Source organism: Petaurus breviceps, unplaced genomic scaffold (genome assembly GCF_028583685.1).
Source record: "Petaurus breviceps papuanus isolate PSGF00001 unplaced genomic scaffold, PetGlider_PUasm1.0 490, whole genome shotgun sequence".
NCBI classification, from domain to species: domain Eukaryota; kingdom Metazoa; phylum Chordata; class Mammalia; order Diprotodontia; family Petauridae; genus Petaurus; species Petaurus breviceps.
The window spans coordinates 12,029,527-12,056,949 of NW_027186352.1; the positions used below are offsets into that span (position 1 = coordinate 12,029,527).

A 27,423-nucleotide genomic window follows, 5' to 3' on the forward strand; every position below is an offset into this window, starting at 1 on the left:
CTCTAACAAGAGCCAATCCTGATCGTCCTTAGAGCTGGTGCCTTCCCTCTGAGGCTGTTGGCACCTTATTCTGTGTTTAACTCGTTTGCACACAGTTCTTTGCATGTTGTCTCTGCGATTAGACTGTGAGCTCCTGGAGGGCAGGGACTGGCCTTTTCTTTGCATTCCCAGGCTCAGCACAGAGCCTGGCACATAGTAGGTGCTTAATAAACACTAGGTGTCTAGTTATCCTGGGCAAGGCACTTAACTGCTGGACTCAACTTCCTCACTGGCAAAATGAGGATAATGATAGCACCTACCATAGTCAGTAAATACTTGAGGACTCACTATGTGCCAGATACCATGCTAAGCACAGGACATACAAAAGACAGTGCCTGCCCTCAAGGAGCTTACAATCTAACCTCCCTCAGTGCAGTAAAGAAGGAATTAAACAACTGTGCAAAGCACTATATAAAGAGTTTGAAAATGTCGGTTATCATTAGTTTTTGAATTCAGAGGACCCAGGTTTGAATCCTACTGGTGTGACCTTGGACATTTCACTGAAACTCTCTGGGCCTCAGTTTCCATGTCTGTAAAATGGGGAATTGGACTAGCTGACCTCTGAGGTGACCTTTAAAGTCCCTTCCAGTACCAAATGAGGAGATTGGACGACTTGGCTTTTCCTCTTTAGATCTGGGATCCCACGATGCAGGGGAGCTTTAGAAAGAATTGGCCAAGGGTCCCAAGAGAGCAGGAGGAGCACTTTGGTTGCGCCTCCAAGACTGGAGTGAGCCCCCACCCTCACAAGACCGGAGTGAGCCCCCACCCTCACAAGACCGGAGTGAGCCCCCACCCTCACAAGACCGGAGTGAGCCCCCACCCTCACAAGACCGGAGTGAGCCCCCACCCTCACAAGACCGGAGTGAGCCCCCACCCTCACAAGACTGGAGTGAGCCCCCACCCTCACAAGACTGTGGCCCCTTGCAATGCGGATGGACAAGTTTGAGTGGTGGCTGATACATGTAAAAATTCCGTGAGTAGCTCTCCAAAACCTATCTTTATCTCGGTGTCTACCACCACAATTAAAATGGTGTTTAATTATGCAAAGAAAATGCATTTAAGCCAGCATTCTGCCTTCTGAAAATAGAACGTTTCACGGTTTGACAATATTGCTTTGAAAAGCAAATTTTTCCCCATTTCAAATGAATGTACAGTCTCTGTAATTAAATCCCCACACCTGTCGCCAGTGTCCCTCCGGCTGCAACGTGAGACATGCTGTTGTGAAATTTTGCAATGAGGAGAGGGAGAGACGAGAGAATTCAGTCCAATTTAAGAACTTGAGGACAGAGCATGAGTTTGGATTCTTTTGTCTGAGTTCAGGGACTGAAAAACAGCTGTACAGAAAGAGGAGAAATACTGAACACAAAAATGTCCAAATATGTATAAGCAAGCTGTCATTTGGCTCTTTGGAGAAATGTTCCAACTTGCTCATTGCTGCAGTGTCCTGGTGTGTCAGAGTGCTGGAGTGGAGAGGGTCGCGGATTTGGTACCGAGGGACCTTAAAGATAATCTAGCTTTTATTTTCCAGATGGTGAAACTGAAGCACAGGGAGTGGTTGCCCAAGATTGTATAGATTGTAAATGGCAAAACAGGTTGGTTTGAACCCGAGTCCTTTGGCTCCAAAGTTAGTTCTCTTTCCATTCAACTGGATTTGAAAACATTGGCATCTTCACTCTTTCAGACCTTCCTCTGATACAGAACTTCCTCATCGCCTCATTGTGGAATAAAGCGACCCTGAGTACTTGAGGCTACCTTGGTGGGGTCCAGGCTCTGGAAGATCCTACCAAGATGGCCAAGTTTTGAGTGGAGCAAGTGACCCATTGGAGCCGGGTCCTGCTGACTGTTGCTTACTACCCGTGGAGGTGAGTGTGGACCTTTCCCTTCCCTTCTCTGTCAGACCAATGGTTGTCCAAAGCCCAGTCCAGGTAGAGAACAGCACCAGTCACTGCATTTTGTCTGTTGGAGGGCACTGATCCTGCTAAGTTCCCAGAGGCACCAAAAATGTTGACTGCCAAGGGATGGTGTTGGGGGGAAGAGGAGGGGCAAATCATGGAGTGTGGAGGAGCTGCAATCTCTATCAAAGGGAGAAGGACTTGAACTGACTTGTTCTTTCTATTTGTGACCCAATTACCTCGCACCACAGTAATGCACCAGTCTGCAAGGCTCAACCCATGAGCCCTCCCTAGATGATCTGGTATTTCCTCACCCTGTAATATTTCCCACCCCAACAGAAGGTCAGCTCTTCAAGGTCCGGGGCTGTTTTCACTCCTGTCCATATCCCTGGCAGTTAGCATTGCACTTGGGGTATGGGTACTTAATAGGTGCATATGGAGTTGAATTAACATGACCTATAAGGCAGTGGGCAGGAAGCAGAGACTTTATCTCAATTGTAAATCTCAGGCTTTGACGGACTGGAGTGTTATCCTTATCCAAAAGGGAATCACCCCTAACTCCAGTGACTCTTAGCAGTTTTCAGTCACCTTGTCGATGGAATGAGGTTCTCCCTCTGTCAACTCAAGTGGTATTGCCTGAATGGGTTATTATGTGGATACAACTGATTTGCCCAAACAAGCACTCAGTCTTCCTTCCTTCTTCAAATTGGGAAACAGGGGAGATTTAGCCTGGAGAAACAGAAGTTTCTGGGATACCAGCAAATATTTGATGGCATCTCATAGGGATGAAATCTTTAGAATACACAAAAAACTAGACTTACTTTGCTTGGCTTTAGAGACTAGAATTAGTCATGGTGGGTGGAGAAGGGGTAGATATTATTTAACATCAGGAGAGGCTTCTTAACAAATAGAGTTCTGACAATGCGAGGGGAGACCTTTGGAGGTAGTGAGTTCACCATAATCAGAGTTTGATTTTATTTTTTTTGTTGAGAACTAAATAACACCAATAGACACAAACATTTCAACAGAGAAAGATAAATAAGCAGATACTGTATGTGAAACAATAAACTCTTTGTTATATGGCGTTTGTTTTTTTTTATAACTACTCTATACAGCTTTAATTTTTTTTGGCAAAAATAAAGTTTAACATGGCAGTTTCAACATTGCTCAGCTTGTTTGTGTCAGAATTTCCTTCTGGCCTCTTCTTTTTATTTTTAGTGAGTTGTTAAGGCACTTTCCTTTCCTTTCTTCCCTTATTTTAATAATCACGATGACTATCCCCAACTCACACGCTAATACCACCCCCCCCCATCAAAGAAAAATAAAAGTCTTTCCTTATAACAAACAATGATAGTTATGTAAAGCAAATGTGTCTGGTGACTGCTTCTGAGAATGTAGCTTTCCTTTGTACCTCTAGTCTCTCCCCTCTCTGCCAAGAGGTGGATGGACCCCCTTATCTTCAGTTTTCTGACATGATTGGTCAGTGCTTTGGGGCTCACAGGATAATAAAAAATAGTTATTCCCATTTTTAGTATAGGTATAATGAGGCCCTGAGAGCTGGAAATGACTTGGCCACAGTCACAGAGTTGGTAAATCCCAGCCAGAGCTGGGATTAACATTTTCCCCTCCCCCATGTTTGGTCCCCAACTCCATCTCTCCAGAGCAAAGGCCCCACAGCTTCTGGCTGCTTGGTCTTCATTCTGATGCTTGGTTTGATGTGGGTGCCCTGATTTAACTGCCAGCTCAGCTCACTTAATTTCATGCAGATGAAGTAGATGGTACTCCGGGCTTTCTTTGCCAAGTCTGGAGCTCTTTTAGAAAGTCATGTGTTTCTTTCCAGCCTTGTGCCCTTCCTGGCACTACCCAGCAGTTTGGGAGGCTTCTGGATCCTTAGGACAAAGAGGAAATTTGTACCAGCCTTTGAGGCAGTTGCAGAAAATGCCAAGATTCCATTGGTCTTTCAAGTAGGCACCAGGCACGCCCAGCATGCTGCTCATGCCCTTTCAGAAGGGGCATCTTGGGCTCAATGTGCTGCCCCTCTTTGCAGATGAGTGTCAGCCACAGCTACCCAGCGGCAGCTCTCTCTGCCACCAGTCTCTCTGGGAATTTTTGCCATCCTGGAGCTAGGATAGTCCTGGGCTATGGCAGGGATCAGGGCACTGAGCCAGGAGCTGGAGGGAACTTTAGTGGCTAGACCACTCACTTCGTGAATAGGGGAGACATCAGGGGAGCTGCCTGAGGTCACAGAGATGGCCAGTTGCAGACCCAGGCTTCCAGCTAAGGCCCTCTTCCCGCTGGACTAGCCAATTTATTCAACCCTTCTCCCACTTTGCAGGTGAGGAAACTGAGGCCCACAGAGGTTGGACGAGTTAGTAATGAAGCAGCAGGGCCAGGATTTAAACCCAGGCCAGTCACTCCTGATGCAGTGCTCTGCCCGTGGCATTTCCATCCCCTCTCTGGCTGAACGCGGAGCCTCATCAGACTTGGAGCCTTCCAAAGCACCTTCCTTGAAGCAACTCTATTTGTCTGAATCACAATTTCATTCTTTGCACTTGTATCCTGGCCCATAGGAAGCCCCTAAAGCGTACTTGTTGACTGACTGAACCCTGTGAGGTGGGTAATTCGAGCATTAACGTTAACTGAGGCCAAGCATCTCACAACTCATAAGTGTCTGAGGCAGTGTCTAAGGCTTCCTTGGCCTCAAATTCCCACTAATATTTTGCTTTGAGGACGTAAAGCTAGTGGCTAGCATGATGGGCTTGGGGCCAGAGGGGCCTGGGCTCAAGATTTGCTTCTGGCTCTCCATAGCTGTGCAACCCTGGACAATCAACTTCCTCATGAGCCCCGAGCACTTCTCTATGACTAAGTTATGCACAGGCTGCTGTCTGCCCTGAGTAGAGGTCCTTCCTCCTCACATTCTGTCTTGAGTTCAGTCCATCTGTGTACATGCCCCACCCTCCCTAGCATGCTGTAAGCTCTTTGAAGGAAGGCACTGTCTTTTTCCACCTTTGTCTTCATCTTTGCATCTCCAGCACAGAGCATACAATTAGCAGGGAAGAGACAATGAGTGAGTTGAATTGAAATGACCAATTGCTCTACAGCTAATTTGTAATTAGAAGTGAGAAACAGCTGTGTTTGTTTGGATTTACTGAAGTATTCCAGAAGTTTTTATTATCGTAAGAAGCAGTATTCTGGCATGCACAGAATCTCCTCATAAATTAAAAAGCCAGCTGTAGCTGAGGAAAGGCAGGTGTCTGTTTGTTTCTGATGCCTTGGATCCTACATCATCGATGAGAGGGCATGGAGAGCCAAGATCAGTGGTCTGATCATGAGAGAGGATGGATCAACACCAGGGGCTTCAGGGACAAGCTACACCTCATGAAGTCATGATTCTGAGCTGAGGAATTGCCATAACCTCAGCACTTAACCTGCTTCCAAGGGGTCTCCCATCTTCACGTCAGTGCTTTTAGCCAGAAGGATAGCTGGGAGCAAATGGGCTATCTGGGATAAGTGGGAAGGGTCTATCCAGGACCCATAGAGGTGAGAGAACAGCTGACCACACAGATGAGCATCAGTTGTACTGACCCTGCCTTCGCCTTTGTGTATAAAGAAGTCTGGACTGATAGCGGCTGACCCTGGGTTCACCTGCATGGTTCTGAGTGGGCCCCATGTCCTGGCCACCATCTTGGATCAGACCTTCAAGTTCTGGTGAAGATGATCCGGTCAAAGGACAGGAAATTCACTCCTGTCATTGAGATGTTATTGAATGCTTTGAGACACAGGATACAGAGATGGAGGGAAGGGGTGAGATGAACACTAAGCTCTCGGTCAACTCTGAAATTCAGACATTCCCTGATTTTGAGCCCTAAGTGGAATCCCAGGAGCTCCAGATTTTCAGTCCTGAAGACTGGCTGGAATCCCAGTACTGTGTGGTCTTGTGTGAGAGCTGTGGGTCTTTGTGGGTACTCAAACAGATGTTAGAAACTCAGTTAGAGAGAGGATTCCTGCACTAGAAGAGAGGTTGGATTAAGCAGGATTTCTCTTTGTGATTCTAGGCTTCTGTGTTCGAATCAAAGTTTTATTAAGGATTATCTTGAGACCCCTAAGGTTTAATAAAAGCTACAGTCACAAACAAATCTGGCCTCAGACACTCACTAGCTATGTGACCCTGGGCAAGTCATGTAAACTCTGTTTGCCTCAGTCTCCTTCTCTGTAAAATTCAATCTCCTCTCCCTTCTAGGGTTGTTGTGAGATAATAACCACATTGTGCTTAGCACATTCCTGGCTATGCGCTATATAAATGTTAACTATTATTACTGTTGATGCTGTTATTCCACACTTCCAAGCTATCTTCCCAGTCATCCAGGTTGTCGATCCCCCCGCTCCATATAGCCCATCCATTGATATGCCTTGCAGTTTCTACCTTCTCTGCCCTCACACAGACACCACCCCAGTTTGGGTTCTCTTTCCAAGAGAAAGCATTAATGAATATATAATTAAATATTATAATTATAATATATAATAATATAATTATATATATAATTAAATAAAATAATAAAATATAATTAATATAAAAATAATTAATAGAGAAGCATTAAATGGCAACTTTTGGGGTTTGGCTATTCAAGTAGTTCTGATCCCTCCTCACTGGTACTATTGTCCAGCCCTCATCTCTCCAGCTTTTTTCATAACAGTAATATGAGAGACTTTGTCAAGTCCTTGTCTACAGTCTAGGTAAGTCATCTACTAGTTTAATAACATGATCACAAAAGGAAATGAGGTGAACCTGCTACAGCCTGTTCTTGATGAAGTCAGGCTGGATCTTTATGATTGCTGCTTCCTTTTCTAGAGATTCACTAACCATCCCTTTTATAAGATATTCTTGAAGTCTTCCAGGAACTGAGCTATATTCCACTGTTGCATAGTTCTTGTCATTAGAACATTTTTTGTTACATTAAAATGAAATCTAACTTCCAATAACTTTCATAATATATTATTAGTCAATCAATTTACATTTCTTAATTGCCTACTATGTCTCAAAGACAGTCCCCGCATTTACAGAGCTTTTGATCTGATGGAGAAGATGGCATACAAACAGATACATGCAAAGCAAGTTATATACAAGGAAATAATTAACTGAGGGATGGCACTGAGATTAAGAGGGGTTAGGGAAGTCTGCCTGTCTTGGAGGTGGGATTTTAGTTGGGACTTAGAGGAAGCCAGAGAAATTAGTAGTTGGAGAGGAGGAAGGTCATTCCAGGCATGGAGGAGAGCTAGAGAAAATGCCCATAGCCAATCTAAGACATATCAGATAATCTCCCAAGACTGGATGGCACAGATGACAGCTACCCACATCTAGGAATCCACATGGGCACAAATAGCACCTCTAGAAGGAACTTAGAGGGTAGTGACAAAAGTCAAAAAGTCTTGGACATGAAAATGAAAACTACAAGGAAATGGGGTGTTTTAATTTCTATTGTCCATTGATGGCAAAAAGATGTCAATAAGAAAAGGTGATGTGTGTGTGAGTATGTGTATGTATAAAAAACTAACTCAGAAGACAGCATCTGAGAATGGCATTGGATTTCTGCACAACAGATTAAAATAAAGGAATTCAATTTTCTACCCTCCTGACCAGGGATAGAGTATTCCTAACAAAGGCTGATTAGAATATATTTCCCCAGTGTTTTTCAAATTTAGCCTATAGAGTTTTAAAATGAAAAGGATGAAGACAGGACAAAGCTGCTTCTAAAAATCCACTATTCCCACAAAGAGCAGCTAAAATGAAGGGAGAGTAGCAGTTGAGACACACAGCAGTTCACAAGTGATAAAACCCAAAAAAGACTCCAGTGATAAGAACTGTTGCCTCAAATATGTCTTTACAGGTGCATCAAGTTTAAGGAACAAGCTAGTTGGACTAAAGATCCTAGTACTAAGGGGCACATTTAGTCTCATAGTCTCAATGGGATACTTGTTTAGGATGATATTCATGGTTGGAATGTGGGTCTGGGTGGGTGTGCCTCATGTAAGAGAGTAGGGTGCATACATGGGATTTCAGGGAGCATTGCACAGTAAGAATAGACAATGACTCCAACCTGTCTCTGGAGATGGCTCTCTCGGTAGTCTTCATCATGCAGTCTGCTTTACAGCCAGAGAAGTCTGTTTGTTTCCTCTGTCCAGAAGTCTGCCTGCCATCTCCACCTTTGTTCAGGCTGTGTCCCATCTCTGGAATACATCCCTCTGCTCACTTCTGTTGTTGAAATCCCCAGCTCCTTCCAGGCTCAAAGCAAATGTTACTTTCTAGAGAAGTGTATTTCCTGACTCTCACAGTTTTTAACACTCTCATCCCAGCTGTTGCTTTGCATTTACTTTTCTTTGAGTTTTCTTCCCCCAGCAGAATATAATCTGTCTTAAGGAAAGACTTGTTTTCTCATTATTCTTTCATCCTCAGTGCCCAACACAGTGCCTGGCATATAGGAAGTCCTTAATAATCATTTTTTTTTCCAATCGGACTGAATTAAGAAAGTATAAAAATCTGAGTAAATTTAGGAATGAATAGTTAGGCATGATGAAGAGCTTTTGGGTGAAGATCAACAGAGAGACAAACAGGAAATGTTCTTGGAGTTTACTACTGGTCAATGGGCTGGAAGAGGAAATGAGGCATTCAGGAAACACATTGCAAGCCTTGCATGGAGGTAGGATAGGAGTGGTGGGTGGACTTCATTTGCTAGAGCTTTCTGCCAAAGGCAGAACTGTTAATCATTTCTTGACTTGCCTTCATGGTCATTTCTTCCTTCAAAATGTGGAAGAACCAACCATAATAAGTTCTACTCAGGTTCTGAATATTCAGACTTTGCTAGATCTTATCTAGAACAAATCCTCTAATTTCGGTTGTTCCCCAAGGCTCTGTTCTAAGCCCTCTTCTCACTGCTCTCTATCTGACTTACTTCTTTAGGGGTTTAACTATCATCTCCCTCCTGAACTTCAGTCTCATATCACCAGTTGTTTGTTGGACATTTAAAATTGGGTGCCTTGTAGGCATTTCAAACTTCACCCATCCGAAACAGAACTCGTGACCCACTTCTCTTCCAGATTTCCATGTCTCTGTTGAGGACTGTCCATCCTCCAGTCACCAAGATTTTCAACTTTGGGGTCATTCGCAAGTCATCCCTCTTACCTCACATATCTAATGAGTTACCTATGGTTTTATATATATAGATATATACATATATATCTATATATCTCATTCTACCTATGCATAGAGCCACCATCCTCAGTGCTTCTTGCTTAGACAATCTCAACTACATCTTCATTGGTCTTCCTGCTTTAGATGTCTCCCAATTCCAATCTATCCTCTACACAGCTGCCAATATGATTTTCCTAAAGCAGCTTTGACCATAACATTTCTGTACTCAATATATTTCAGTGGCTCCCTATTAGTTCTAGGTTAAAATATAAACCAGTCTCTCTGACATTTAAAGCCTGTACGATCTCTCCCCAAACTACCTTTCCAGGCTTGTTGTACATCATTGACCTTCATTCACTCTCCAGTCCAACTGAATTGGACTATAGTTCCTCTTACATCACATTCTATCTTCTGTCTCCCATGCCTTTGCACTGTTGTCATGACTGTACTGCATTCACTCCTTGCCTAAGCCTCTTCAAATCCCTAATTTCCTCCAAGATTCACCAAAGTGCCGCTATCTACATGAAGCTTTGCCTGCTCCCTCAGCTACCAGTGCCACCCATACCCAATGACTCATGTCTATTTGTGCATAGCTTGTGTGTAGCTCTGTATATATATATATATATATATATATGTATATATATATATATATATATATATATATGTTATCTTCCTCTACAGAAGGTAAGTTCCTAGAATGACTCGCCTTTGTTCTTAGATCTCCAGGTTAGCACAATGCCTAGCATATCATAAAGGGCTTAAAATATGTATCATGATTGATTGCCAACAAGGAAGAACTGGTTGCTGGGGTGGAAACTACGGGAACTCCTAGGGAAAATGATCACTTCTTCATAGAGTCTGTAACAAAGGAGAGGAAGTTTGACATACTCTGACCTAGATTTTGGGAGACCAGATTGCAGAAGACTCAAATGAAGGTAACATTCCACAACCTAAAATTTCACAAGGAAAATCTACTAAGAAGGAAGGAGAATTCTAAAGAATGAAATCCTAAAGAAACAAAGATGATTCCAATGAGTAGAAAAAATGACAGAAGAAAAAAATGTAGATGCAAAAAAATTCTCTAATCAATGGCATACATAGAAGGCATATGTAGAAGGAGAGCACCAGCTAACTTTGGGATCAGGAGGACCTGAATTAAAGGCCTGACTCTATCCATATCCATATCCATGAAATCACAGGTCTGGTTGGAAAGGAAAAAATGGACAAGAGAAGGAGGAAAGGGGACAGAGCACGAGGATAAAAATGTAGGACTCTACACAGTACTTTCAGGATTTAGGATAAAGTTGAGAATGGGCTGAAGCAGGTGAGAACAACAAAAGGCATTAAAAAAACTATGTTAGCAGCAAAGAAGAAGATCAATAAAGAATCAAGATCACAGCTTGGTGAAGATGGAATGATGACTGACAAGACAGAAGGTTGAATTGCTGCTCAATTCATATTTCATTTCTGTTTTCTTCCCCCCCCCAATATATTTTATTTCATTAAATGCTTCCCAACTACATGTAAAATTTTAATATTAATTTTTAAATTTTTTGAGTTCCAAATTTTCTTCTTCTCTCCCATGTTATTCCCCCTCCTTAAGAGGGTAAGCAATTTAATATCAATTATATATGTCAAGTCACAAAAACATATTTATATTAGTCATATTGCAAAAGAAAAGACATACAAAAAAGTGAAGAAAGTCAAACAATGATTCAATCTATATTCAGAGGTCATCAGTTCCATCTAGAGGTAGATAGCATTCTTCATAATGAATCCTTTGGAATTATCTTGCATTGTTGATGAGAGTTGCTAAGTCTTTCACAGATGATATGTTATTGCTGTTACTATGTACAATGTTCTCCTGGTTCTGCTCACTTCATTCTACATCAATTTATATAAACCTATCCAGGGTTTTCCAAAACCATCCTGATTATTATTTCTTATAGCACATAGTATTCCATCACAATCATATACCACAACTTGTTAAGCCATTCTCCAATTGATGGACATCCCTGCAATTTCCAGTTCTTTGACACCACAAAAAGACCTGCCATAAATACTTTTTATACACATTTTCTCATTCCTTTGATCTCTTTGGGATACTGACCTAGTAATAGTATTTCTGGTAATGCACAGTTTTATAGCTCTTTGATCATAGTTCCAAATAGTTCTCCGGAATGGTTGGACAATCACACTGGTAGAGTTGGAGAACGGGGCATTAGTGTCCCTACTTTTTTATATCCCTTCCAGTATTTCTTATTTTCCTTTTCTGTCATGTTAGCCAGTCTGATAGTTATGAGGTGGTTCCTCAAAGTTGTTTTAATTTGCATTTCCTTAATCATGAGTGATTTAGAACAGTTTTTTTAAAAATTGACTATTGATAGCTTTGATTTCTTCTTCTGAAAATTACCTGTTTATATTTTTTAACCACTTGCCAATTGGAAAATAGCTCTTATTTTATAAATTTGGTTCAGTTCCCCATATATTTAAAAAACAAGGCCTTTACCAGAGAAATTTGCTCTAAAATCTGACTCCCTCATTTCTTATTTTCCTTCTAATTTTGGTTGCATTTGTTTTGTTTGTGCAAAAATTTTTAAAATTTTATGTAATAAAAATCATCCAATTTACTTCCTATAGTCATCTTTTTCTCTTGTTTGGTTATAAACTCTTCTCTTATCCATAGATCTGATATGTAAATTTTCCTAACTTAATTATGATATCACCCTTTATGTCTAAACCATGTAGCCATTTTGAGCTTATCTTTATATGGTACGAGAAGTATTTCTGCCAGGTTGTTTTCTAGTCTTCCCAGTAGTTTTTGTGAAATAGTGAATTCTCACCCCCAAAACTTTGATCTTTGTCTTTATCAAACATTAGGTTTCCACTACTGTATTACATAGCCAGCATCAGATTGTTTTGATGATTACCATTTTGTAATATAGTTTGAAATATGCTACTGCTAAGATGCCTACATTCACAACCTTTTTTTATTGATTCCCTTGCTATTCTTGACTTTTTGTTCTTCTGAATGAATTTCGTTTCTACCTCTATAAAATAATTCTTTGGTGCTTTTATTGGTATGGCATTTCTGTTTTTAGTGTAAAAGTGGGTGGCCTTAGGAACAGAGAGGCCAGAACCTAAACCCCTGAGAAAACCACAATATGTCTCAATATAAATAAGGACACAACAAGAGAGCACTTAGTTTTATGCCCTTGGTGGCTTTCTGTTCCCTCCCCAGGCCTACATAAACTACGTGTTTGCAGCTGAAAGAACTGGCATATGGGATTGATGGCCTGCTGGCAGGGATGTCAGATATCATGGTAAATGGGAGAGCTGCACCAAGATTTGAGAAGGTAAACGGGATCCTGATCTAAAAAAGGGAAAGGGACAGGTGTCTGTCTGTAAGCTGAAGGCCAATGAGCTTAACTTTGGTTCCTGGGAACACTTGAGACTGGATCATGAAATGATGGTTGTTAGACATTTAGAAAGGGAAGCAGTGATTGCCAAGTGCTGACCGGGCTTCATTAGGAACAAGTCAAGTTGGGCTTACCTCATTTCTCTCTGGGTCAATTTTACCACAGTGGCAGATGAAGCCAGAAGCTATGGACATAGCTTGTTTAGATTTTAGTAAAGCGTTGGCTCGAGTCTCTGGAGGTTGTGGGAAAGCTGGAGGGATGTGGGCTAGACTAGACAACAATGATATAAATTCAGAAAAATCTGAGCAAACTCAAACTTGAATTCAATTTGGCAGGTCTCCAGTGGGGTACAGCAAGGATCTGTCCTTGGCCCTAGGATGCTCTCCATGTTTATCACTGACTCGGATAAAGATGGCATTGGCAGGCTTATCCAACAGGTAGACAACACAAAGCTGTGAGATGTAGCAGAGTGAGTGACAAAATAAAGAATCAGAATATCTCCAGAGCACTGGGTTGAACCTAAAAAGACGTAATTCAGTGGGGATAAATTCATAATCTTACAGTTGGATTCGAGAAACCGACCTCACTCAGGAAGCAACAAGGTCTGGACTGGAGATTTTGTGAAGAGGAGGAGTAGGAGAGAAATCTGGAAAGGGAGGTGGGAGCCGGACTGGGGATGGCCGCACAGGGCAGTTCTTTCCTTTAAACTTGGCCCCATGTGAAGTTGGGAATCTGGTTATCTGCTCTAATAGGGAAGTCCATCCCCTCCCTCTAAATAACCACTCACCTCCCTATAGTGTTTGGAGATTTGGGATATTGGCTCCTTACAACAACCCTGTGTCATGTTATTCCCATCTTCCAGATGAGGAATCTAAGACTAAGATGAGGAATGTAGCTAGCCTATAGTCTTAAGATGAGAGATTTAAAGCTGGAAAGGAAATTACTAGCCCTTGAATCCAACTCTCCAACCCTAGTTTGCAGATGAGGAAAAGGAGGCACAGAGAAATGGGGACTCATCTAGTGTCCCTCACCTAGTAAGAACCTGAGGTGGGTGTGCAGATATTCAGGGAAGACTCGCACCTCTGGTGGGAGGGCTCTCAAGCCCTTTTTAAAGCTGCTTTCCACCTGTGGTGTCCACCTGCCTCCCAACTCTCACCTGTGGCTCCCAGACTATGTGGCAGGTGTGGCAGCCACATCCCCTTTAGCTGTCTTGGCAGGTGAACTAAATCAGATTGAGGGCAACAGAGGGGTCTTAAACCTGTCGGTGAGTTGGGGGGTGTCTATGCCAAGCATGGGAAGACCTCCTCCAGCGGAATGGGCAGACGAGAAGAGTTTGTTCCAATAGCCACGAAGATGCCTGAGGCAGGTGCTATGGAAAGCTTAGAACCTGCTCAGACATCAAAGAGGCCAAGGTCATCCACTGCAACCCTGGCTGCTGCCAGTCACCTTGACTTTTGTCTTGCCACTTGGCCTCTGATGACTCTGGAGAGAGAGTGAGGCTGCTGACTTTGTGCGACTCTGCTGAGCTTAAATCCAATCTATGTCCAAGTTAAAGACAGCACCCATACCATCTTAGCATTTTGGCCTACCTCAAAGTCCTGTGGTGACAGGCAGGAGATGAAGCAGCGGTGTGAATTCACTGCGAGCTCTGGCCAGAATGCTGCCTACAAGCACCCCAGGCCACAGGCTATCTTCTCACTGAAGCTGCAGGGGACTTGGCAGCTCTCTGGGTGTCAGAGCAGCCTTTTAGATGGACTATCCCATTCACCTCCTGGGGTAAGGCAACGGCTAGAAAAGGTGCCCTAATGTTTTCTTTGAAGATGATTCCACTCTCCATCGGTACAGGGAATGCGCATGCATTTATAGACAGCACAAAACCCAGGAGACCTGGAAAATGAACAGCTCTCGTTGCAGGACAAATCAGCAGATACCACATGCAAAGAGCAGCCTTGAGTGAAATGAAGGCTGGCACACGAAGGCCAGCTTACTGAAGTGGGAGCTGGATACTTGTTTTTCTGGAGTGGCCAGTTCTCTCAGGGGGGGAAGATGAGGAGCTAGAGAGAGCCTAACCAGACAATGGAAGGTATCAGGGAGACCCACCTACCCTGCCTTCCTGCGTCAGATCCAATTACTGCACTTCACTCACTCTCCTTTCCCCAGCTTCAGCACTCCATCTCCACCCACCTTTGCAAGGTGGTCTCCATGCCCAAGATGTACATGCCCTCACTGCTCTCTGGCAGAATCCCTGGTCTCCCGATCTCAGCGAGTTGTCACAGAGCTCCGGCTCTGAGTTCTCTCCCCCTTTTATTGAGTTACTTGTATCTGTGTTACATCTTCCCGGTAGAATGAATGGAAGGTCTTCAAGGGCAGCAAGGGAAGAAACATGTTGGCCATGAGCAGGACCTAACTTTCACACCATGATTCCTATATGTCCATCATGAGTGGGTTGTTTTTTGTAAGAACAAGCTTACAAATGGTTGGCCAGCGGAATGCCATTACAGTGGATTTTGTGCCATTACGATGGAGAATGCATTGATGGTATTGTTCAAAATGACATCCATGCAGGCAGGGTAATGTGGGGTATGTCCACAGGCACAACTTATTGCACCGAATTCCCAGTATCTGTCTAATATACATGGCAAGCCTTCTTATTTAGTATCAGGAATACATAGTCATCCTTCCTATGAACTAGAGGTCATTCTGTTCCTGGACTCTGTGGACCTGGAAACTGGAATCTGGTCGGCCTACTGAGTCATGTCATGACAGGGAGACAGTCAAGTCTTCAGTGAAAGAAGGAGACTTCTTCCTGAAATGTTCTCCCTCCTAAAGGTGCTATGTTTCCCTACAATAGTGTGGTGCTGATTGTGTAATCTAAGAAACAGAACTTTTAAACTTCCAAAGAGTGGTTAGCAAAAGCTTGGCTAATTTCTTGACTTTTGCAATAATGAGTGTTACCAGATTGTCCTGAAGAGCTCATCTTAATAAAAATGGCTGACTTACTTTTCACTTTCCTCTTGCTACTTGGAGACTAAGTCAGAGGAAGACACTGAAAAAAATGTGGTTGAGACAAATCAGCCAGCATTTCTTCAGGCTTGGTGGTCTTGTGTAGGGAGCTCTGGGCCTGGAATCAGGAGGATCTGAGATCAAATCCCGCCTCAGATACTCACTAGCTGTGGGACCCTGAACTAGCTGCTTAACCTCTGTCTGCATCAGCCTCCTCATCTCTAAAATGGGGATGAGTAATCACCCCTATCTCTCAAGGGCTTTCACGGGATCAAATAATGCAAAGTACTTTGCAATCTTAAAGTGCCATGCGAGTGCTTATGACGGTGGCTGTTACCATTATGTGGTCAGAGCTGTGCTTTGGGAAGGTCATTTGACAGTTAGACAGAAGCCTGCTGGACTGGGAGGGCTCTGAGGCAGAGGGGCCAGCCAAGAGCCTTCTGGCCAAGGCTGTAGTCCAGGGATGAGGTGACGCGGCTTGAGCAGCCTGGGTCTGGCTGCTCTGGGCTGTTCCCTCATGATGACCATTCTCAACGGCCATCAAGATGGCGGGTGCTTTTGGGCAGTTGTTTCATGAGTTGTGCTGATTCACATGTTCACAGCCTGGAGCCCTTTGAGACCCACAGAGTAGATAGGTGACAACCTGAGAAAAGGAATCAGAGGGTTTTCTCTGGGCAATGCCAACCAAGGCATTCAGCAATGATAAGCACAGGGCTCTGGGCACCATTGGTATTAGGCTGGCATCAGTAGAATCTCATTCAAATGCCCTCTTTTCTCTCTCCAGGCCTCAGTTTCCAACTTTGTAAAATGAAGGACTTGAATGAGGTCATTGTTCTTCCCTTCAATGATCTTAGACAAGGTCACGCCCCTTCAGGGACCCCTGACTGAAGTAGGGAGCCCTCTGGACAAGCTCACGTGGCCTCCTGACCCCTAATAGCAGCCACAATCCCACAGTGACAATTCTTTTTCCAGCTTTGCAGAAAGTTAATTTTTTTAATCTTAATATCTTCAAGTGGGAAAATCATCATTCTTTTACCCCTTCACCCACCCCTCCTGTGTTGGACCATGTTGAAGATCTGAAATCTTTGGCAGGGTTGTTTTGAAGGAATGTCATGGAACATTCACCCCCTTTGTAGCTACTAGCAAATGCATCCAAGTTCTGGCTCTATTCTAATACCAACAGCTTCTTGCTGTCATTCAGTCATATGTGGCCCCGTCTGGACTTTTCTTGATAGACATATGGGAGTGGAGTTCCTTCTCCAACTTATTTTACAAATGAGGAAACAGTCTGAGAAAGGTCAATAATGTGTCCAGGGCCACAGAGTTACTAAGTGTCTGAAGGAGAATTTGCACTCAGGCCTTTCTACTGCACCCCCCCAGCTGCCTCATAAACAAAGCCATCTGTGCCCTGTGAAAACTCTCCCGAGCTCCCAGTGCTCCAAGGGGGGGGATGAAGAATCTGGTGTGTGGGTACGTGGCCCCATAATGTGTTTGTGTTGGGGGGAGTCTGTGTGATTGATCAGATGTAATTGATCAGTCTATATACTCGATCAGCATTTACTTGCCTCTACCCCCCTCCTCTGTTGGGTTACCTTACATTTATTTGATTTATTTTTCTGTATTTATATATGCACATGTTGTCTTCTCCATTTGAGCATAAGCTCTCAGAGGATGGACAGTTTCATTTCTGCCTTAGTACCCCCAGGGTCCAGCATAGTGCCTGACACACAGTAGGGACCTAAGAAGCACTTGTTGAGCCCTTCAAGGAGTTAATTGAAGAGGTAAAATGCCACGAAAATAACTCTCTGTGTTTCTCCATTCCTGTCAGGCTGGTGATGCGACTTTCTCACAAACATCTCCTGACCAGTAGAGGGTGAGTGTTATCGCTCCCATTCTCCAGATGTGGAAGCTGAGCCTCTGAGAGCCTCCTATATCATCCTGTGGTAAGTGTCGGAGCCAAGGTCTCTGGATTCCTACCCAGGGCGCTCAGCCCTGTGCAGGCCTGTCATCTGTCTCTTGGTTTCCCTGAAGCCTGCTGGCTTCCTGCAGAGAGCAGCTGGGTTCTGGTTTTCTGGGTCTTCAGTGATTCATCTCCTTGTGTCATCTTAGCAAACATCTCCCTTTTTTTTTTTATTAATTTGTTTGTTTATTTACTTTTAGCTTACAACATTCAGTTCCACAGTCTCTTGAGTTCCAAATCTTCTCTCCCCCTCTCTCCCCCCCCACCCCCGTGGTGGCATGCAGTCAAATATAGGATATGCAAACACCTTCACATTAAACATTAGTCAGGTTGTAGAGAAGGATTGTAGCTGATGGAACGAACAGTGGGCAAGAGGAAACAAAACAAAGCAAGAAAGAGAGAGAGAGAGCAGGTAGTCCTTAGCAAGAGCCTCTTGAGGCCTGCCTGTGTGAGGCACGGACAGGATGAGACATCTCTGGCTGGAGGAGCTTCCTGGGGGATGCTGCCTGCAGACTGGGCCATGGGCCATCCGGCCATTTGCTGAGGGCGGAGCATGGAGTGCAGGCTGCACCCAAGCTGGACATTCAATTCTCACAACAACCCTGGGTGGTGGGGGAGTCGTCATCTCCATTTCACAGAACAGAAAACTGAGGCTGGGAGGGTTTCTTGCCCAGGGTCATAAAGCAAGTAGCTGGCTGGGGCACCATTTGAACTCAGGTCTTCCTGGGTCTGAAGCACATTCTCAAGCCATAGTGCCCTCTAACTGAAAGTCAAGGACTCTGAGGCAGGGAGGTGAGGGCCTGTGAATGTCCAGGGATGGGAGATGGAGGGCTGTGCTTGGGAAACAGCTGGCAGACTCCTTTGGCTGGTAATAATGAGGGGAAGGGAGTCAGATGGAATGAAAGAGAGGCTTCCTTGCCTGTGGAGGGAGGGAGGGAGGCAATGGGGAACCACTTGTGGTTTTGGTCGGTGCAGTGACGTGGCTGGACGTGTGCATTGAGAGGATTATGGTGGCACCCGGGTGAGGGATACGGAGGGAGATCAGTCAGGAGGCCATGACGACTCTGCGGAAGGGAGAGATGAGAACCTGGACGGGGCTGGGACCACAAATGGGCCAGACGCCCGGGTGTGGGGGAGGAGGGAGAGCAGACAGTGAAGGGCTGTGTCCCCTGCCCCGCCCCCTAGGGCAGACCTGTCTTCTGATTTCTTTGTCTCCTTAGCACAGAGCTGAGCACACAGTAGGTGCTTTTAATAAATCCATGCTGCCTGACCTCTTACCTGCCGAATCCCACGGCAGTTTTTCAGGTATGTGCCTTCACCTCCCTGTAGCCTTTGCAACTCTCTAGTAATCCTTCCTTCAGCTTGGCTTGTCTTCCCTCGTTGGCTTCAGTGACCTTGCTGTCTACTGGCTCTGCCCCTCCCTGGCCGACCGTTTCTTCTTCATGCTGTCTCTCGCCCCTGAAGTGTGGGTGACACACAGCCTCTTGAACTCCTCTCTCCTCTCTCCCTCTAATCTGGAGCCAGATTATGAAGGACATTAAGTGTCAAGCTGCAGAGCCGAGATAATGTCCTTAAGGCACAGGGTTGACCATCCCGATGCCTTGCTCAGAAGCATTCCATGACTCCCTGGGGCTTCAGCCTTGTATTAGATCTTGTGCTTAAGGCAGCAGGGGGCTGCTGACCTCCCCTGTTCCTAAGCCATGCATTCGATCTCAGTTCTATAGATCCCATGACCTGGTCTTGTATCTCCAATGACACACTAGACACGGGATTCATCGTGTACCCCTCTAAACCCACTCTGCCAAATTTCCCCCGTCTCTTTCCAGTACTGCCATTCTTCTGGTCACCTGGATTCACAGCCTTGAACTCAAGGCCATCCTTTGCTGTCCCCCATTCCCTGTATCCAACAAATTGCCCAGGGTTCTGACTCTGCATCTCTCAAATCCATCCCCTTCTCTCTGCTCATGCATCCTAGTCCAGACTCTCAGCCCCTCGTGGGTGGGAGCGTGATTTAGTGGACAGTGCTGGTTGTGGCAGCAGGAAGACCCAGGTTCAAATCTTGCCTCTGACACTTGTTAGATGTGTGGCCCTGGCCAAGTCATCTCTCTTCTCTGCATCTCAGTTTTCTGATTGGTAGAATGAGAGGGTTGGAATAGAGACCCTCCAAAGCCCTTCCAACTCAGAACCTGCTCTTCTGACCTTGTAATTGTTCTGCTTGTCTTTGGGTGCCACGTCCAACGCTTTGTGACCCCTTTTTTTCTTGGCAGAGATCCTGGAGTGGTTTGCCATTTCCTTCCCCAGATCATTTTACAGATGAGGAAACTGAGGCAAACAGGGTGAAGTGACTTGTCCAGGTCACAGTTAGTGTCTAAGGTCGGATTTGAAGTCAGGGAGATGAGTCTTCCTTACTCTAGACCCTGGCACTCTATCTGCCAATCAGTAATAATAACTCACATTTCTTTGGTCCCTTGAGGGTTATGGAAACCTTTCCTTACAGTAACCCTGTGAGATAGAGAGTGAGGGTCTCACTACGTCCATTTTACAGATGGCTTAGCAAATTGAGGCTTAGCATTGTTTAAATAATTACATAGCTAGTAAGCACCAGAGGCAGGATTCAAAGCCAGGGTCCTCCTGGATCTGAGTCCTGTTCTCTTCCCACTATTCTGCCTTCCTAAGGCACTCTCGTACTCCCTAGATATCAGAGATTCCCCTTTGCCTCCAGGATAGAATACCCAGCCTTCTGCTTGTTAAGGTCAGTCTTATTTCCCACTCTCCTCTTCCTAAGACTCTGGAGACTGATTGCTCTTCTCCAAGCCCAGAAGGGCATTTCCAATGGCTTCCCCTTGGCTCCAGGATAAAATGTCAGCTCCTCTGTCTGTCCTCTAAGTCATCCATGGCCTGCCCCAGCCTCCCTTCTTAGCTGCATCCCTCCCCAGCTGGACTGCTGTCTGACTCAAGTGGCCTTTCTCTGGTCCTCACGCCAGCCCCTTCAGCGGTCACCTCTCGCCTTTGCACTGGCTGTTCTGGAACTCCCTCCCTCCTTATCTCCCCCTCAGAGAATGCTTGCTTTCCTTCAAGCATGACCTGAGCCCCCAAACGTCAATCAGTCCCCACCAACTCCCTTGCATTGAACCACCTTGTACCACAACATGGGTATTCTGTGTTTATTTTTTTTTTGGAGGGGGCAGGAAAGGCAGGGCAGTTGGGGTTAAGGTCAGAAGGCTAGTAAGTGTTAAGTGTCTGAGGCTGGATTTGAGCTCAGGTCCTCCTGACTCCAGGGCTGGTGCTCTATTCACTGCGCCACCCAACCGCCCCTCTGTGTTTATTTCTTCTATGTATTTTCGTATGTGCACATGAAGCCTCTCCCATTAGGATTTAAGCTCTCTGAGATTAGAGGGGTTTTTGTCTTTGTACCCCTATCCCTAAGCACCCTAGGTGGTGCTTGGGAAATGCTGGCTGATTGATGGAGAAGTCACTCCCCCTTCCCAGAATGCTCTCTTCCTCCCACATCAATGTCTCTCTCCTAGCCTCAGCTCAGTGCCGCCTGCTGCGGGAAGGCTTCCCCTCCATCCCTCTCCTCCAGCTGCTAATGTTCTCAGCTGACTTTGGATCTTCTTGTCTGGGGTGTGTCTTACACGCTTACCAAATGTAAGGGACTTGAAGGAAGGAATCATCCTTTTCTTGTCTTTGAATCCTTGATCCCCACCACAGGGCTGGGCACTCAGTAGGTGCTTAATAAATGCTTGCCAAATTCAGCCAGGAATCAGAGCTGACCCTGGGGTTCCCAGCTTGGGTGAGTATGCTGATGGCCAGTGTGTTCAACAGCAACAGGGAAGCCTGGAGCAGGGCCAGGTTTGGGGAGGGGGAGGAGGCAGTGGGCCAGAGGATGAGTCCTATGTTGGGTGTGTCCAACCTGGGTTTGTTCCTGGAAAATAAGCTCCCCAGAGACCTTGTGTAGGTTTGGGAAAAATGTTGTGTTTTCTTCTCTGTAGGTCCCTGGGATCATAAAGAGTCAGCTACAAAGCATCCATTATAGCGTTCCTGGCCTTAGGCAGACCAGAGGCCAGAGTGTTGCTGTTCTGTCAGACAGATGAAGGATCTTTGGAAGAAGAGGGGGGAACCACTTCACTGAATCCTCCATTTCACAGGACAGCCTAGGATCAGAGCAGACAAGTGTCCGGCCACATAGCTGACAAAGCCCAAAGCTCCAGTCCCAGGCCAGATCCACTGCCTCCAAGTTCCTTGCTCTTGGCCCCAACTCTCCCTCCTGCTTACATCCCTTTCTTTCTTTTCCCCACCTTCCAGGGACAAGGAGTTAAGTTCTATAATCAGAGGTCAGAAGGACACACATGGAGTTCCAGGAAAGAAATCTGGCTGGCTCTTGATTTGGCTTGACTGGAGGCTTCCACAGCTTTTCTGGTAAGCCCCGGCCAGGCATAGGAACTGACACTGAATAAAAGTGGTCGGCATGGCTGTCTACAGAAGGTCATATTTGGCATTCTTGGGAGATATTTGGGGAAAACTAATATTTTTTGTCTTTGGCTCAAGTGTGAAAAAAATTAGGAATAGGCTTCACAGGCAGCATCAACAGAAGGATTTCTGGTCTAATGGGAAAGAGACAAGGACCACAGAGTAATTCCTCCTTTCTGGGACCCTTTCTTAATGTAAAGAAGCAGACATCCTATGGCCAGAGGAACAATGTAACCAGATACAACAGAGTGAACTGATGTGTGTGCGTTTTAAAAAAAAATTTCAATAAATCTTTCAATATAATGGGTTTCCTTTGGAATCTGATGTATATATAGATTTCCCTTATTTAAAAGCATGATTCTGAGGAGTCCAGTGTTTCCTCAAAATGTGATGGGAGGAGGGCAAAATGATACAAAGTGAAGAATTCCTGAGATAGAGGAAGAGGATTGATGATATTCTTATCATGTTTGGATTGTGCCCCCATTGGGGATTTTCTTGGCAAAGATACTGGAGTGATTGGCCATTTCCTTCTCCAGCTCATTTTAGGAGCTATTCTTATCCCCATTTTATGATCACACATGAGAAAATTGAGGTTCTGAGAAGGCTGATGACTTGCCCAAAGTCACATAACTCCTATGTGTCTGAGGCATGACTTGAACCTGTATCTTCCAGTGTTCTAAGGGACCTTGGAAGACAGCTGGTCCAACTGCTTCATTTTACAGATGAGTAAACTGAGGCTGAAAGAGTAGGAGGGATTTGCCCAAGGCCACCTAAGTAATGAGCGGCTGGGGAGAGATTTAAACTGGAACCCAGTCACCCCAAATCCAGCCCTTTGGCTTTTGGACCCTTTGAAGAAGTGCCCGAAGACCTTCGATTCCTGGAGATCTCAGACAATACCTCAATGCCTCATTCTATGCTATGAAATGTAAGATAGATCACCAGAGCTACTGAATTAACTTTTGGATTATTTTTATCAAGTTAATAATAGCTAGAATTAATTTAGTGATTTAAGGTTTGTAAAGTGCTTTGCAAACATTTCCTCGTTTAATCCTCTTAACAGCTCTGGAAGGTAGCAGTAGCTGAAAGAACAGCAACAGCAGCAGCAGTCGTTGTAAAAGCTAACATTTGTACAGCATTATTAACCATTATAGAGTTAATTCTAAGAAAGACAAACAAAATTCGGCTGCAGGTGCACGTTTATTTCTCTCAAAGACGGTGGATTGTGAACATAGAGATGCACATGGGGGCTCATTGTGGAAATGAGCCCAAGGAAGGATAGACACAGGGGACCTTATATCTTCACAGTAATTCCCTCTCACTCCCCCCCTTCCCCCACCTTGCTCAGGATGCCTGTGTCAGCCAAAACTATAGTTTCCATATGTGTTAACCATAATATGAGAAAGGAATTTTCTTAATAGGATAGATTGGAAATGCAAAATAAGTGTCAAAGCATCAACTGAAATGATATTTCCAGGATGTCTGTGTTTCTTCTTTTATTAACATGACATAATATAACACAACTAACATAACATAATGTGTCTAGATAAGAAAAATGCCATTATTCAAGGTGGTGTTTGGCTCAGGGCGTCCTGCCCTAGACAATCACACACATAAGGATGCTCTGGATCAGTTTCATCTGGTCCTGTTGCTGATCCAGGAAGGGGCATTTTGGGTTCGCTTAGAGAACAAAGCAAAGCACTTCTCTCATGCCACAGCACGCCAGCTGTTACGGTAGGGGAAGCTCAGAGGGGCTAAAGGGTCTTTCTCCTGATTGGCCAGTGCAGGTTTTAGACCTTTCTCAGATCAAAATCGTCTCAAAGGGTCACCAGCACTTACTGTACACCAGGCACTCTGCTAAGCACTTTTTTTTTTTTTTACAAACCTTGCCTCATTGAATCATCGCAACCCCACTGGGATTATCTATAATTATCCCCATTTTACAGATAAAGAAATAAGGCAGAAAGAACTTAAGTGACTTTTCTAGGGTTACATATCTAGCAAGTGTCTGAGGCTGGATTTGAACTCAGGTCTTCCTGACTCCAGCTCCAGCACCTTATTTGCAACACTGTCTAGCTGAACTGAATTGAAATATTTCCTAATGTAAATAACAGCTAACATTTAGAAAGTCCTTTAAAGGGTACAGAGTGCTTTATATTATCTCATTTGATCCTCACAACAACCTGGGAAATAGGTGTTATTACTCTCAACACTTTATAGATGAAGAAATGAAGGATTAGTGACTTTAAGTGACTTGTCCAGGGCAAAAGAGGGGAATGGACTTCCTGGAGAAATGGTAGATTTCTCTTTTCTTCAATGATCTCTGGGGCAGGAGGAGCAGGGATGGGGGGGGAGAAGTCAGGGATAGAGAGAGGGGGTGGGAAAGATGGGAGAAGAAAAGAGATCCATTGAAGAGGAAGGAAAGAAGAGAGATAGCGAAGATGCAGGAGTGTGGGCAAGGAGAAGCGAGCAGAGAGAAAGAAAGAGATGGAGAAAAGACAGAAGACAGAAAGAAGGGATTGACATGAGAGAAGAGAACAGGAGAGATGGAGGAAGAGAGAGAGGAGGGAGAGAAGGAGAGACAGAGAGAGAGGAGGGAGAGAGAGAGAGAGAGAGAGAGAGAGAGAGAGAGGAAGGGAGGAGGCAGACAGAGACAGAGCAGAGAGAATGCAGCTGTGCCACGGTGCCAACCCTGAGACCCGCTATGATGCTCCTCTTGTGACCAGGAATTCCTCAGCATCTCTCTTTTCCCTTCACCTGCCTGACAGGTAGCTGGTCCTCCAAAAGTCCTTGGTTTCCTTGGTAACTGCAGGAGCAGGCTTCCTGCAAACCTTTATGTAAATGTGAGCTGTGGTTTCTGCAGTCAGGATTATTATAATTAGCAGTAACAACAATCACCAATCCTTCAGCTGTCCAGTTCTTCTAAAAGGGCCGCCTCATCGCCTTGTGAGGTTTACAGCCCTTTGGTCAGTGGAGCCGTGGGAAGTTGGGCATTTGGAATCAGAGACCCTGGGATCGGGTTCTAGTTCCATTATTCATATCCTATGTGACCTTTATCCCATCATGAGAAGAAAAGCTCTGGAGCCAGAGTGAAAAGGGCACGATTCCAATCTTGCTGCTGATGCTTACAACCTGTGTGAGTTTGGGCAAAGCGCTTAGCCTCTCTCAGCCTCAGTTTCCTCATTTGTAAAGTAAGGGGTTTGGACCAGCTGACCTCTAAGATTTTTAGTGCTACAACTATGACCCCAGGAATGACCCCAACTCTCCAGGCCTCAGTTTCCTTTCCTGAAAAATGAAAGTGTTGGGCAATATGACCTTGGCAGATTCTTTTGACTTTGAATTCTCTGATTTCAAATAGAAATTAAGCAAAAACAACCACAAAGATGGGGTTTCCAGCTCTCCCTCATTTATCCCGTGGCACGTGATAAACCTCACCCCAGGTTGGTTTCATTATTTGCTGTGTGGTTCTTTCATTATCTTGTGCTTATCTCATATCCCTGAGGAAAGTGCAGATATATCCAACCTCCAGAGACTCTGCCTTGCCTTTCCTCTCCTCGATACTCCCAAGGGAGAGGAGGACGAGGTCAAAGAATCCATTCCAAGGCTCTGATTCATGCTGGAGATGCTGACTATCCTGGGAAAATGACCCATTCTGAGCTTAGAGCCATCACTTTGGCTCAGCATTCGTTGCCTGTGTGGTCCAGGGGACATTTGTCATGAGGTGGGTGAGAAGAAAACTGGACCTGTAGGCGAGGCTTGGGTTCAAACATCAGCTTTCCTTCTTGCTTCCTTTATGGTCTTGGGCAAGGGACCCTGGGTCTTCTTTTCCTCATCTGCAAAATGAGTGTCTTGGGCAGAATGATCTCCTATGTCCCTTCTGTTTCTGAATCAGGAACAGTTAACTCCTGATTGTCTCGATAATCAACACAACAGAAAAAGGAGCAGACCCAGCCCAAAGTTGAGCCTTCTCCAATCAAATCCCTGGGGGTGGGAGGAGCCCACTAGGCTGCCTGCTGCCCCTGTCTTCCTTTCTCTTGCCACTCTAGTATTCACATGAGGACACAGACCCAGAGCAGGTTCACACAGGTAGTACTCAGTCTCGTGGGGGAGACGAACCCCTGTCTTCAAGGGGTTTTTCTGTGAAACCACCCCCTTCCAGGCCCTGGCCCCTGAGAGGAGACATCTGTCCTTCCTGGCTTGTCTTTGTCAAGGACACACAGAACTTACTTTTCCCCTGCCCTGACATCACTCCCTCCGTGGGCGTCACTAATAGGACATAAAGTTATGCAACCTGACTCAGCATCCACAGGGAACTGGGGCAAAATGACAGATCAGATTGTGGGAAGAGAAAGTGGGGGAGGAGACAAAGCGCCCCCATGGTGGGGTCGACCCATTCCCGAGGCTCTTCCCTCCTCTTCTCTGGGAGAAACTCCTTGCCAGTCCTGGGGCAGCCACCTGCTTTCCTCCACATCCTTCTCAGGGAGCTCAGCTCTGAGATCACAGACTTTTTCCTTTATGCCAAACCCTGCCCTTATACTTGGGGTTCCAATATACTTAGTAATGCCCCCATGAATAGGCGAGTTCATGAAATGCCTCAATTCTCATGATCTGCCTCTTCAACTTCCATAACCACCCATAGGGACGGTCACATTCTTGCCCCATCATCACCCCTAACTTCTACCTCCGTGATCCCAAACCATGAAATCCCTTTCTTTAGTCATAACTTCCTATTCTGTTCCTCTACCTCCTTCCTCCTAAGCTCACTCTCCACCCTGGTCACAACCTCCTGTCACTCAGTCCCTCCCTATTTGCCCAGGGCATCACCCTGCTCTCTCCTCATTCTCCTTCCTTCAAAATCTTGACCCTTTGGTTAACTCTATACTACTTTTAATACTTGACTCCTTGAGCACCGTTGTCTGACACCCACTTGTCCTTATCCAAGCCCCAGTCCTGCTTGACTTTGACCATCTGACTTCACATGCTTTAGGACATCACTGAAGAAGGCCACATGCCCTGCTGACCCTCACAGTGACAGTCCATTCCTGAAGGACTCAAACAAATTCCTCAGCAGCTGTCTCCAATCAACATCTTTTCTCCCCTTCAATTCTCTGTTCCATTGCTTGAGTCTTGGAGAAAAAGTGGCTCTTTCCTTGCCAGTGTCAATCACCCCATATTGGCCCTTGATCTCTTGCCACAACCTGGGAGACCTCTCTTTTCCTCTTCAATCATTCCCCTTTCTAACCATTCATCTCTTTGTACCACTGGCTTCTTCCCTGCTGCCTATACAGATGGCCAAATTCCATTCTTGAAAAACTTTCATGTGATCCTATCATCCCCGCAATCTTTCATTTTATATCCCTCCTCCCTTTCACAGACAAATCCCTAGGGAATGCTGTCTCCCCTGGTGGCTCCCACTTCCTTGTCTCTCCTCGCCCTATGCCCTGCCATCAGTGATCA

The 27,423-nt window shown here is 45.1% G+C and overlaps 1 long non-coding RNA gene across 3 annotated transcripts; it reads left to right on the forward strand.

Moving 5' to 3' along the window:
- Positions 1–1,030: 1,030 nt before the first annotated feature.
- LOC138172146 (uncharacterized) lies at positions 1,031–22,264 on the forward strand. Of its 3 annotated transcripts, XR_011171059.1 has the most exons (5): positions 1,031–1,901; positions 12,359–12,473; positions 17,368–17,482; positions 21,805–21,918; positions 22,048–22,264. It is a non-coding gene; the product is annotated as an uncharacterized lncRNA (long non-coding RNA). The 3 variants fall into 3 exon arrangements; XR_011171057.1 differs by having other exon boundaries at positions 21,805–22,264; XR_011171058.1 differs by lacking the exon at positions 12,359–12,473 and having other exon boundaries at positions 21,805–22,264.
- The last annotated feature ends 5,159 nt before the right edge of the window (positions 22,265–27,423 follow it).